The 14245-nt window shown below is 43.5% G+C and overlaps 1 protein-coding gene across 2 annotated transcripts in view; it reads left to right on the forward strand.

Annotated features, from left to right (window-relative positions):
* Positions 1-14245, forward strand: part of ACACA (acetyl-CoA carboxylase alpha) — a 532248-nt gene that overhangs the window by 206741 nt on the left and 311262 nt on the right. The gene's annotated exons all lie outside the window — the stretch shown is intronic.

The raw sequence follows: 14245 nt of genomic DNA on the forward strand, positions 1-14245 counted from the left end.
GCAGTGTCTGAACTGACTTCACGTGTGGCAAGTTCGAAGGGCTGGAGAACCTTGCACAATACGGAAATCATTCTCCACTGTGCTTGAGTCAGGTGCATACCCCCTCCTTTGCCTATGTCATAGGTGGATGTATAGGCTTGAATGGCCTTTTGCTGCTCCTCCATCCTCTGAAGCATATAGAGGGTTGAGTTCCACCACGTCACAACCTCTTGCTTCAGATGATGGCGGGGCAGGTTCAAGAGTGTTTGCTGGCGCTCCAGTCTTCGGCACGCAGTCGCTGAATGGCGAAAGTGGGCAGAAATTTTTCGGGCAACCCACAGCGTCTCCTGCACGCCCCTGTCGCTTTTCAGAAAATTCTGCACCACCAAGTTTATTGTGTGAGCAAAACATGGGACGTGCTGGAATTTGCCCAGATGTAATGCCCGCACAATATTGGTGGCATTGTCAGATATCACAAATCCCCAGGAGAGTCTAAGTGGGGTAAGCCACTGGGCGATGATTTCCCTCAGTTTCTCTAAGAGGTTGTCGGCGGTGTGCCTCTTACTGAAACCGGTGATACACAGCGTAGCCTGCCTTGGAACGAGCTGGCGTTTCTGAGATGCTGCTACTGGTGACGCTGCTGCTGTTGCTGCGTAAGGTGATACATCTACCCAGTGGGCTGTCACAGTCATATAGTCCTTAGTCTGCCCTGTTCCACTTGTCCACATGTCCGTGGTTAAGTGGACATTGGGTACAATGGCATTTTTCAGGACACTGAGGACACTTTTGTTGACGTTTCTGTACAGTCTCGGTATCGCCTGCCTAGTGAAGTGGAATCTAGACGGGATTTGGAACCGGGGACACACTACCTCCATCAATTGTCTAAATCCCACTGCACTAATGGCGGATACCGGACGCACGTCTAACACCAACATAGCAGTCAAGGCCTCAGTTATACGTTTTGCTTCAGGATGACTGCTGTCGTACTTAAAGGACTGTTGGAGGGTCAATTGTTTAGTAAAAGTAGTGATGTTCCTACTTCCTCTCTGGGATGATGAACGACTCCCAGCAGCAGCAACAGCAGTAGCGGCAGCAGGAGGCGTAGCAATGCAGGATCCTCCGGAGGAATCCCGGATTTGAGAGTCAGTCATGCCAGTGACATGGCCTGCAGGACTACTTCCGATCCTGACTAAGGAGGAAATTGACGAGGAGGGAGTTGACGGTGAGGTTTGCAGGCGCTTGGATACAACAGGACAACGGGATTTAGGTGTCCCTGGACTGCTTACAGTCTTAGCCAAAGTTTCTGAACTTGACAGTAACTTATTATGAACGCGCTGCAGGTGCCGTATAAGGGAGGATGTTCCTAGGTGGTTAACGTCCCTACCCCTACTTATTCCACGTTTACATATGGTACATATGGCAAGACAGTTGTCCGGATTTGGATAGAAATATTGCCAGACCAAAGAGGTGGAATGTTTGGTCTTCTGCCCAGGCATGACCGTGATGGGCTTTTTCATCACACGGACAACAACTGTCTCCCCCGGAGCCTGATTTAAACAAACCACATCACCATCAGAATCCTCCTCACCAACTTCCTCCTCAGCGCCAGCTACACCAGTATCCTCATCCTGTTGTACTTCAACAGTGACATCTTCAATTTGCATATCAGCAACTGGACTGTGGGTGCTCCTTTCAGCAATTGCAGGGGGCGTGCAAATGGTGGAAAGAGCCACCTCTTCCCGTCCAGTGCTGGGAAGGTCAGGCATCGCAACCGCCACCACACTTGGACTCTCCTTGGGGATTTGTGATATCTTCTTAGAACGCACAGTTCTTTGCTGTGCTTTTGCCAGCTTAACTCGTTTGATTTTTTTAGCGGGAGGAGGGCTTCCATCGTCATGTGAAGCTGAACCACTAGTCATGAACATACTAGTCATACTAGTATGACACACACTAGTCATAGGGAAAGACCTTAGCCGTTCCTTGCCACTCCGTGTCATAAATGGCATATTGGTAAGTTTACGTTTCTCTTCAGATGATTTAAATGTTTTTTTTAAGGTCATTTTCCTGAACTTTGTCATTTGGGATTGTATGTGGCTTCTACTATGACATTGGGCATCGGCCTTGGCAGACGACGTTGATGGCATGTTATCGTCTATGTCATGACTAGTGGGAGCAGCTTCAGCACTAGGAGGAAGTGGTTCTTGATCTTTCTCTATTTTATTTTTATCGGAGAAAGTTTGGTCCTCCATTTATGTTATATCGATTTGATATATACGTGCGGCTAAGGCGCACACAAACACAGAAAATATTTTTTTATTTTTGCTGGAGAGTAGTGCACTTTGGGGGTTACACCACCCTTTAAGAAATGATCCAGCCGGCCCTTTACTTATGGGACACAACTTATTGTTGATGCACGTGCGGCTACTACGCACACAATTCACAAACACAGAAAATATTTTGTTATTTGGTTTGGAGTGTACTTTGGGGGTTACAGAACCCTTTAATGGTCAAGCCAGCCAGCCCTTTACTTATGACACAGGCGCACGCTTGGCACTACTTTGTTGATGCACGTGCGGCTACTGCGCACACAATTCACAAACACAGAAAAAATATTATTTTTTTTAGCACTTGTGGGGAGCACCCCCTGGACAACACTACAGCACCCCTTTAGGACTGGGACACTGCACAGGACTTTGGAGTGGACACAGCCCCTATGGAGAACTGACTGCACAACACAGTCCAGCCAGCCCCTATGGACTTTGAAGTAGTGGACACAGCCCCTATTAACAACAGCAGCACAGCACAACACAGCCAGCCCCTATGGACTTTGAAGTAGTGGACAACAGCAGCACAGCACAGCACAACACAACACTACTCTGCACTACACTACACTACACAGCCCAGCCAGCCCTAACTCCCTCTTCACTGTCCACAGCCGAGTGAGAATATGGCGCCGACGCGGGTACCTTATATAGGATCCAAAACCTGCGAGACCCGGAAGGCGGGATGATGACGTTTTGCTTCGATTTCAGATCCGAGTCAGGCGGGAAAAGTCGAGCCTGACTCAGATCGGCCTCGGATCGGGGGGGGCTCGGGGGGGTTCGGATTTCAGAAATCCGAACCCGCTCACCCCTAATATATATATATATATATATGTGTGTGTGTGTGTGTATATGTATGTGTATATATATATATATTAGGGGTGAGCGGGTTCGGTTTTACTCTGATCTTTTTATTGGCTATCGCCGAACACGTGTTTTGGATACCGAATGAAATCGAGCCGAAATTGCGGTAAAGTGGCGATAAGAACCGAGTAAAACCGAGTAAAACCGAACCCGCTCACACCTAATATATATATATATATATATATATATATATATATATAAGGCAACAAGGCTTTATATACCTCTGGAGCTAGAATAATGATCAATGGAGCTCCTTCATATGTGATCCATATCAGTGCTCGAAGTGGGGCGGTATACGAAGGTATGATATACCGCCACTTCCCGCCCCCACTTACATTTTCTGCTGTGGCAAAAAATTACCAGCGCTGGGATCAAATATGTGGTCCCAGCGCTGGAACAGCTGCAGCATTGTGTGGAGATGTGTCCCGCTGGGCACGCATTTCGATCGGTGCCGGTGGCATTGGGACGCAGCCAGGAGCGTCGGGTCCCGGCTGCTAGTTTAAAGTTAGCACCGCCCGCTAGCTAATCCCGGCTTGCGGGCCGGCTGCTTATGAAAAGAAGGCACAGCTTTCTAAATCCAGCTCTGGCTGGCTCGAGGACCGTCTAACCAATGAGAAGCTTCCAAGTGGCAGCTTCTCATTGGCTCGCGTGGGTGCTGGATTTAAAAAGCCGCCCCTTCTTTTGATTAGCAGCCGGTACACAAGCCGGGATTGGCTGGTGCCCGGTGCCTTCCCTGGACATTATTGGTTATTGCGCATCTGCTGTAGGTGATGCCTGGTACCTGATGTAATGTCCGCCCTGGCTGCCACTGTCTGTGGCCATGCCTCATATGAAGTGTATAATGTGAGCCATCAGTCTGGGAGCAGAGTAGTGCCGCCAAAACCCGATGCTGGACATTGCTGCAGCCGGGCCCTTTGAATAGTGCAGAGTAGACCAGGGCCTTTACCACCACTTGTACAATCCTGCAGATTTTCAATTTAGTGCATGGGCTTGCCCTCCGCTCTTCCAGAAGATCCACCTGATTTATCAGCTGCTGGTCTAACTTTGACAAACTAACAGTCCTTTCACTGCTGATCCATAGATTCCCCCTGTCCTGCAAACTGCTGCTATTGGTATGTCTGCAGTTTTGATATATTATGCTGACTGTGCCTCCATTTGTGAAACATTGTTGTGTGAGCTCTGCTTGCTTTCCACATCCTATAGCAACAAGGAGGGAAGGGGAAGGGACCTGGTGGTAGCGCCTGGGAGGATTCAAATTTTCATACCCCTACTTCTAAATTCCCACTTCGAGCACTGATCCATATTCAAAATGGTATCTAATGATGCTGCCCCTTTCTCTCCTAATTTTTGTCCAGGTGATTGAGTGCCTAATAATTTCAATTAGATCTACTTAAATTGGGAATCCAAGTGTAAAATCTCATTATTTGCTTCTAATGTTCTCCTCACCTTAACGCACCCATGTATTATTCTCCCTAACCCATATAAAATTATAGACTTTGACATAGGGTATGGTTAGGTCTCTGGTTAAAAACATAAAAACCTTTACCAAACGAAAATCTTATATCTGCATTTAATTTCTAATGACCATTTAAAAGAATAAAATAGGCATTTTACTTTTTGTGATATTCACTATGGAGAAAGTTTTCCCCACTCCTATTCAGAAAAACAAAATACCTAAATACCTGGTAATTTCTGATGATCTTTTGTGGCTGGATAGGCTCATGGCTTTCAAAATGAATTTACTTCTGAAATTATTCTATTACTTTTAGACTCTATCACTGGAAATCCCACACTTGGGGGTAAATTTACTAAGGTGACCGTTTTTAGAAGCGGAGATGTTGCTCATAGCAACCATTCAGATTCTAGCTATTATCTTCTAGAATGTGCTAGTTACATATTAAGTAGAATCTGATTGGTTGCTATGGGCAACATCTCCACTTCTAAAAACTCACTCTAGTAATTATACGCATGAGAGTTTATGGGTGTCCAATAAGCATTCTCCATATTTGTATAAAAGCGAAAACCTCAAGGGTCAGGCAGGTTTGTATTTAAGTAGGTCCTCAAAAACAGCAGTTGTGTATTCCCAAATATTAAATGTTATTATATGGCAGCACATATGGTACAGTTACCAGCCACTTTTGCCCCAACCAACACAATCTCTTGGTTGGACATTGAGATTAAGCTTCTTGCTCTCACATTCCTTTCCTCTATCTGGCATTTCCCTAAATCACTCTGACAAAACCAACATCAATCTTCTCCCAATGCTTACGTTTGCTTTAAAGCTTTGCAACTTGTGTGCTCTCACATATAAATTCTTGTTCATTAACTCCCTTATTACTCCCAATTGGAATAACCAGTTCTGCCCTTCTGGTCTTCACTTTAAACCATTTGGATCTTGGATCCAGTCAGGAATTAATTCTATTGCTCATCTCGCAGATGGTTCCCACTGCTTCTCATCTGTGATATAAACAGAAATACCCTGCTCTAACTCCAGGACTATTTGAATATTTACAAATTAGACACTCTAAAGCTGCATACACACACAACAATTTTGTTACCAACGTTTTTGTGAACACATTTTCTGTCAGATTATGTGCCAGATTTTTTAAAGTGTAATGAATGATTTTTTGAACTACAAACGATTTTTGTAACTTCCCTTAATGAAAATCGTTCAGTTGGTCAGTCAGAATGAACTACAAACGGGAACGCGCATGAACGATAATCGTTCATCGTTATAACTCAGACACTGAACAATTTTTTCAATGATTGAACAATAACGACATCGTTATAGTTAAATTGTTCAAAAAATCGTTACGTGTGTATGCACTTTTAGTGGTAAATTTACTAAGATTCGAGATGACATTCTCGGGTGAGTTTAGGCATGTTTTTCATCTCCCAAATGTACTAAAGACAAACTCTGGTGAGTTTGGTAGAGACTTCTTTAATCTAACTCGTAAAACTCGGGGAAGATCGCAAACTTCTCACCATCAGGCAAAAAAATTACAGGGAACAAAACGAGTAGGGTTCCCCCATAGTTTAGGAACCAGCACCTGGCTGCAGGGCCAGTGCTGGTTTTCAGTATAGGGGGAAAAAAATTGCATAGGGGCCCCCTATATTTAAAACCAGCACCAGACCCAAACCGACCGGGGTATAATGCCACAGCCAGGAGACCCTATTACCGGGGCTCCAAGGCCAAACCGTTCTCACCCCAAACCTGTTAGGCCAAGCCAGGGATCTCAGGAGAGGTTAGGACCCCCACAAAAAAGGGGTCCCCCCTCTCCCGAAATACCAGGCTTAGTCTGGAGCCTGGGGCTATTCCTCTGGGCTGTGGGTACGGGGTAATAAAGTGTAAAATAGTATTAAACTATTGTATTTTTTTTAAAGATTTAACCCTTTTTTTTTAACACGTGTAAGACACAAGCAGCCTTCACGGATTTCACTGATATGTGCAGGCTGCTAGCTCGGGAGAGTTTTGCAAAGAGAAAACACTGCAATCTCGGGTGAGTAATCTCATCTAAACTTGCAACTCGGGGGAGATATATCGATCTGCTTTACCATCGGAAAACTCACTTTCAGCTAAACTCACTTCTTAGTAAATTTGTGAGATGAAAAACGGGAAAATCACCCGAGATTCGGCGATGAAATTTGGAGATTAAAAAAATAAATAAATAAATTTTACCCCTAAGTCTGATTCAGAGATGTACGTTCATCCGATGATGAACGTCCATCTCCGATATTTCATGTGCATGTGTAGAACCAGTACTGCGAATGCACTCTCAGACCAACCCAAGCCGCAACATGATTGGCATGCTGCGGTGTTTGTGGGGCGGAGCGGGGGCATGGCTGGAAATTGTTCCCGGAAACGGGGGCTTGTCACCCCCATTTTCCAGGAGGGACAAGCTCAGGGTCTGCGTCTGTGGACGCAGATTCCTGGCCTCTTATGTGACCAGCACCCAGTCAGGTTGAGTAAAGCTTCAGCTCCCAAAGCCTGACCAAAGGAGCGACCATCATTTACGATGGTTGCGATGGTGATCCCAGTCTGTGGCTGCAATGCAGCAAGTAGGTGTTTAACGCTTATGTGCGGCTCTGCAAATCCGTCCATCTCTAAATCAGGCCCGCAATTCTTGTGTTCACTCCACATGAGATTTCTCTTGGTCCCTGCCCTTTTTAAACAATATGCCTCCAATACCCCTAATGTAGAGGTATGATCTCTCATACTACTTGATATTACCACAAACTTTCAAAGCAATAATGAAAGTGAATGGGAAAAGATATTGGTCATCCTACTGTGGAGGACTATTGGGAAGAAATAAGAGAATTTTTTTATCTCAGTTAAGGAAATGAGATGCAAGCTGTAACACAGATACAGAGAAACATGGCAATCAATTACTATATATTCAGAAACTCAAACGCTTGAATGTAAATATATTGTTAGAAGTAAAACATCATCATTAAAAATACAAATAAAGTGTGCAGGTGTTTTTGCATGCCATACGTTACCAGGTGCAGAAGTGTCCAGGAGTGCTGGTAGTGACACACAGCTGTGAGTGTTCAGCTGGTTCCTACCTTATGACAGGGAAGCAGAGTTTTCGCTCATTGCTATGGATTACTGTGGCAGCTTAAACCACTGAGCTTTTCTGTCTGGTAAAGTACAATGTTCTCATCAGCTCTGTGAAAGAAGTCTTGTGGATGCTGAGAGGATTCCCCTGTGTTTCAGCAGTTGGCAATTGCAACTTAGCATTGTAGGCTAATGTAGTCTTTATAAATTTACAGAAAAAACTGTAAGTATGAAAACTCTGTTATGGGAAAGTAAAACAACCACAGTATTTGTCAATCTAATGCAACAGAACTAGAGATGAGCGGGTCCGGTTCCCTGAGAACCGGACCCACCCGAACTTTGGGGATCCAGGGCGATCCGAGGCGCCCCTCTGATCTCTCCTCCTGTCACGGAACCCTAATAGAGGCAAAACCTTGTTATCCTCTGTCGGATCTCGAGGTTTTGCCTGGAACGGCCATTTTTAAAAGTCCCTGTGCCTTCAGAGGGGAAAACGCTGATTGGCTGACAGAGCAATCTGTCACGGCTCTCAGCCAATCAGCATTAAGCCCATTGAATGCAGGGAAAAAATATGATACTGGTTCCCGCGGCCGGCACCCCCCACTGCTGACACACCTGCTGCCGGCACCCCCGCAGCCGACACACCAATTGTCGGCACCCCCACTGCTGTCACTGCCGGCAACCCTGCTGCTGACACCACTGGCTCCCCCATACTGCCGGCACCCTGCATTGAGAACACCCTTGTACTGCCGACACAGTCAGCAAACCTGCACTGAGGACACCGCTGGCCCCCCCGCTCTGCTGGCACTGCCGGTACCCTTCACTGAGGATACTGCCATCCGATGTACTGAGGACACCGTCAGCTACCCCCACACTGCCGACACCGCCGGTACCCTTCACTGAGGAGCACTGCCATCCGATGTACTGAGGACACCATCAGCAACCCCCCGCACTGCCAACACAGCCAGCAAACCTGCACTGAAGACACCACTGGCACTGCTGACATCACCGGTACCTTTCACTGAGGACACTGCAAGCAACACAGCACTGCCATCACATGTACTGAGGACTCAGTCAGCAACCCCTGCACTGCTGACACAGCCAGCAAACCTGCACTGAAGACACTGCCAGTATGCAGCACTGCCATTCCATGTACTGAGGACACTTGTCAGCAACCCCGCTCTGCCGACACTGCTGTCACGATAAGTGCACTATTGGTGTATCCAACCCACACTGTATAACACACTGTATACGTGTTGGAAATTTGAAGCTGAACTGCCATATGTTAGTGCCGCCCACTGTGTTGCTTAGCTTAGTCAGCCAGCTAGCTGGATGCAACCTTTTGGCCTTAACTAGATGAAAAAAATATTGTGAGATGGTCAAAATTGATTGGAAATAAATGTTATTGAGGTTAATAATACTGTAGGAACAAAAACAGGCCCATTTTATGTGATTTTAGCTGTTTTTATGATATTTTAAGAAAAAATCCAGATCCAAAACCATAACGAAAAACAAAACACCAAGGAAAAAAAAATCCAAAACCAGATTCAGATCCAAAACCAGTGGAGATCCAGATCCAAATCCAAAACACGAGGGTCGGCACACATCTCTAAACAGAACCCACTGAGTAGCAGTGTTTGCTACAGACTAGTGCTACTTTACATTCTACAGTGCTAATCAATAGACATGAGTGGGTCTTGCTATAGATTACAAAGCCAGTATCATGCACATTATTGCCATGCTTATGTATTGGAAATATTTTTGGGCAGGTTTTTTAAACACCTTTTCTTTCACCAAAAGAGAAGGAAAATGGTTTAGCTTTCTCCCCACCATCATAAAGGACTCTGCATGTTTTACCAAAATAAATAAACACATTTTACTTTTAAACAATTATTTCTAAATAAGTTTCCCCAAAAGCATGGTTAACCACTTTTAGTTCTAAAATTATTATTTTTATCCTTTTATATGGTGCCACAAGGTGTCAAAGTTCATAAACAGAATGAACAAGAGCAGAAACTAGTGACTTACAGTACAAAACATTGCATGATAAGGACATTGTCTATAAGCATTGCTCCACCCCCCCATATAAAAAAAAAAAAAAACCAAAACAATCACAGACTACTTATGGTTTGACATGTAGGTCAGCATACTATATGGTTGTTTGTATAGGAAATTTTCAGGTTTAAGAAAACCTTAAATTAGTAACTGAAATAAATAAGTACAGCATGGTGGAGGCATAGGCTAGCTGTAAGTGTAGCACCCAACAAACTTGGTCCATCACATCTGTCTCATCCCCCCCACCCCTACCCATGCTGTGTGCTTCGTGTGTGGCAACAACCTCAGACTCTTAATTTCAACATAATGTGGCATCTATCAGTATTTTATTTAACTAGTACATACTGGGCTTGTGAAATAGATGCCTGGTCACTGGTTCTTGCGAAGGTTTATATTGCTTGTTAGCTGTTGGCAGTGGGGCAAGCCCTTGAGGGTTAAGTTGGGGATGATTTTATTTATAATACAAACATACATACTCCGGTGTCTGCAATTTCATGTATACTGTGTGTGTGTGTGTGTGTGTGTGTGTGTGTGTGTCTGTCTGTCTATCTATCTATCTATCTATAGATTATATATATATATATATATATATATAATAAAATAATATAGTATATAGAAAAGATGGCACTCAAAAAAGACTTTAAAATAAAGCTTAAGTTATGGCAAATACATTTTGGCCCAGGACATTCCTGCTGAAAAATTGCACTGGTGCTACATACTGTGCCATGTAGTGTGCCAAGGGAAAATTATTAATTGAAAATTTTATTCTCTAACTGACACACACTATCCAGCTGTGTGGTAATAGCTTTAATGCTATCAGCACTATCTTGCAATGCTGTGTATGCTATCAGCGCTAATAATGGTTTCTCATTTCGGGGGGTTGCTGGGTCTTTTTTTTTTTTGGTACAGGTAATGGAAGTTCTATGCTGATGATGATGATTTTCATCTACACAAGTCTTCCACCAAGGGGGAAGGGGGGATGGCAAATATGCAGCCGCTTATCACGCTCACACCGCGCTCTGGCTATACCTTTCCCTCCTTCATCCACCTCATGCTTCATTTTGTTGTGCATGCACAGTATGAAAAAAACACATTTTGTGCTCACCTATTGGACTTAGCGTCCAACTCCTACATGAACATCACTCTGAGAAACAAAAGTAAAAATGTGGATTTAGTGCACAATTCTTTCGCTACACATAGAATTATAATTTTGGCTGTCAATTGAGGTTTTTCCTTTTGTTTTAATATTTATTTTGCAAATCACTGTAAGATCAGGGACTAGAATTGATGTGGTAATTATATAATAATCTACCCAATATATTTCTTTTAACAACAACAATGACTAGTAAGTTTTATAACCGATTTAATTTTTATAACTTAAATGCCATGCCATATTATTACATTTAATATACTGGATGTAATAGCAAAATGAATACATTACATTACACCTAGCTTTTCTGTTAGTCTTGTATTTTTATATAGAGAGCAACAAATAGTCCTAGGATGATTTTTTACATGGAACAATTTGATTGCTATTCGCTTTTTGGCCTTGGGATTTTTCTAATGCTGGCTTACTTGCTACTTGTACTGAGATCATGTACATACACCCTCCCTTTCCCGCTGGGGAAAGAAAAATATCACTATTTAAAAAAAAAAAAAAACAACAACACACTAACAGAAAAAGATAGTTTTGATTCTCATCTGTATCAAGCCTGAGGCAGTAGGAGGGGAAAAAAACATTTAAACATCTACTAGAATAATCCCAATTGTCCAAATAATATCTCAGCCCCAGCATGTTTATAGAAATTAGGATCATATACTTGTAAATGACTTGCAGAGGAGATGGAAGCAGTCAGCGTTAATGGAGTTTCTCCAGGTGCTGCTGCCTAATCGCCTGGTTATAACTGTAGACTGACTGAGAAACCCACATTATTACAATGTAATCAGAATCCTGTTGCTATGCTGTCATTATATGCCACTTGTGGAATTTTAAAAGCAATAACAATTTTGATATTAAAACTCAGAGTATTAGAGTTATTTTCTCTCCCGGACAGTAATATTATTGCAAATGCTTGCTCTTGTGTTTTTTTTTCTTTCTTAATTGCAATCCATTTTTGCTCATTTTTTTTTCCTTCTGAAACAGTGAGTGGATTGAGCGTATGGCTCTTGTTCTTTTGAAAACTAAGAAATACAATAAGTGGCAAAGATGGTCATGATTACTTATTGTTAATATAACTCTACTGGGCATTTGTATAGAAATGGGTTTTAAAGATTGCAGTCCTGCTGTAATTGTGGAATCCGTTCAAGACCCATTGCTAAACAAATCATATGATTTGAATGTCAGAAGAATTAATATGCTAGTGTATATGTACATATATATATAATGAAATGGAGACAGAACAAGCACCTGATAGTAATAATTAAATGGTTGAAAATCATATGATAATATGCATATCAAATATCCGCTTGCTCAAAAGCGTATCTGCATGAGTTTAACTTACCTTCATCCAGGAAATGGATTTTTTTGGACTGCACTTTTGCATATCAAAATTAGGTATCCTACTGGATTGCACCAGTGCCCTCATATATTGAATCACATATGAGCAGTGCCAGATTAATGTCCACATGGGCCTGGAGCTGAAATCTACGAAGGGCCTATTGTGTGCTGCTGCAGTGGGTGTGACCAGCGCTGTGGTTGTGTAACTAGTGATATGTGGGTGTGACCAGTGTGGTATGGTCTAAACTTTTTCTATACTGGCTTATACATAACATAGCATCACATTTAGTGGTATCATTATTAAAATATATTTGTGGAATAACACCCATTTTACGAAGATTCCCAGAAATATTATGCATACGTAGGATTTAAGGAATGATTGCGGCAAAAACCTCCAATCTGTGCTGTGGTCCCTCCATTTCCGACCGCAAAGCAGCCCCCATACACACTCACACATATAGATAGATAAGGCCTCCTTACACGGTGCGATATGCACCTTGCGACGCAACGGCCGATCCGACGTCCGACATATCGGGTGGTCCCCACACACTGAGCAATCGGGAGGCCGACCACCCGATATGCCGGCTCCCCCACCAGCATAGCGCTGCATGGGATCGTATATCGATCCCCCTAAACAAGTGAACATGAAGTAAGATCAGGGGGTGCGATGTGCAGTACAACCCCACTGGACCGCGCAATGGCCAATATCATACCCCCACACGGTATGATATATAGCAGCAATATCGATTAAATCCGTTGGGTCGGCTGGTATATTGCACCGTGTATGGGGGCATATAGATAGATACGAGAGATACCTGCATATGAGATAGATACAGTATATATATATATATATATATATATATATACATATTATATACACACACTGTCCACGATCTGGCACTCGCTGGGTAAATATAATAGCTGTGCCGGGTGCCATCCACAGTCAGTCCACCAATGCGAGCTGCTGAGATATACAAGTCCAAATGGCGGCACTCCGGACTGGAAAAAAAAGAATCGGGAAAGAAGTTTTGGACTTGTGTGTGTGTGTTTGTATGTATATATATGTGTGTGTGTGTGTGTGTGTATATGTATATGTGTGTGTATGTATATATATATATATATATATATATATATATATACTTATACATACAGTACATATATACAGACATGTAGTATACAACAGACACATACACAGAGGTTTCAGGGAATTACGCTAACCTCTGGTCATGCTGTTGGTGTCTATTCACTGCCGGTCACAACAGATGCCTCCCCCTCCTGTGTTAGGCAGCTCAGCCTCTGCGGGCTCCGCACACAGCGCTGACTACTCTTCATTTTCTCACACTTTCAGCCCCACTTTCAGTTTCTAGCTACATTTGCCAGCACAGTTGCCGTGGGATTAGGAGTGAATGGGCGGGGCTCAGGCAGCCCTGTGTATACGGCATTGGACAACTCAAGGGGCGGGGCTTACTTAGCATGACTTATGATGAAATGTGAGACAAGCAGGGACAGAATTTCAGACGGCCTGGCTTTAATCAAACACAAGGGTAGGCGGTGCTTCGGACAGGCGGCCAAAGGGGTCGGGGTTTGAATGGGTTTACCCGGTGATGTTTGTGGTGGCAGATAGAATGGACGCACTGAATGTTGTGGTGGTGACAACACTGTGCACTGAAATGGGTCCTGTGGGCCTATTTTCATGGGGAGGCCTGGAGCTGTAGTTCCACCCGCCCCATTGTTAATCCGACCCTGCATATGAGCTATTCTATTCTGTAAATTATATCTTGTATGCTGTATGTATTGTTGAAATACATGTTCCCATTTTTAAACCTACATTCGCGATGGAGATATCTTTTATTTATATATGAGGCTGCATGGGGCTTCTTTTGTATATTTATCAAAAGAAGGAAAATGGTGTGCTTATCTGCCCAATCGAACTAACAGCTATTCTAAATGCCAGCTCCCACAGTAGGTCCTGAT

This window comes from Taudactylus pleione, unplaced genomic scaffold (genome assembly GCF_031769625.1).
Source record: "Taudactylus pleione unplaced genomic scaffold, aTauple2 ptg000682l, whole genome shotgun sequence".
NCBI lineage: Eukaryota > Metazoa > Chordata > Amphibia > Anura > Myobatrachidae > Taudactylus > Taudactylus pleione.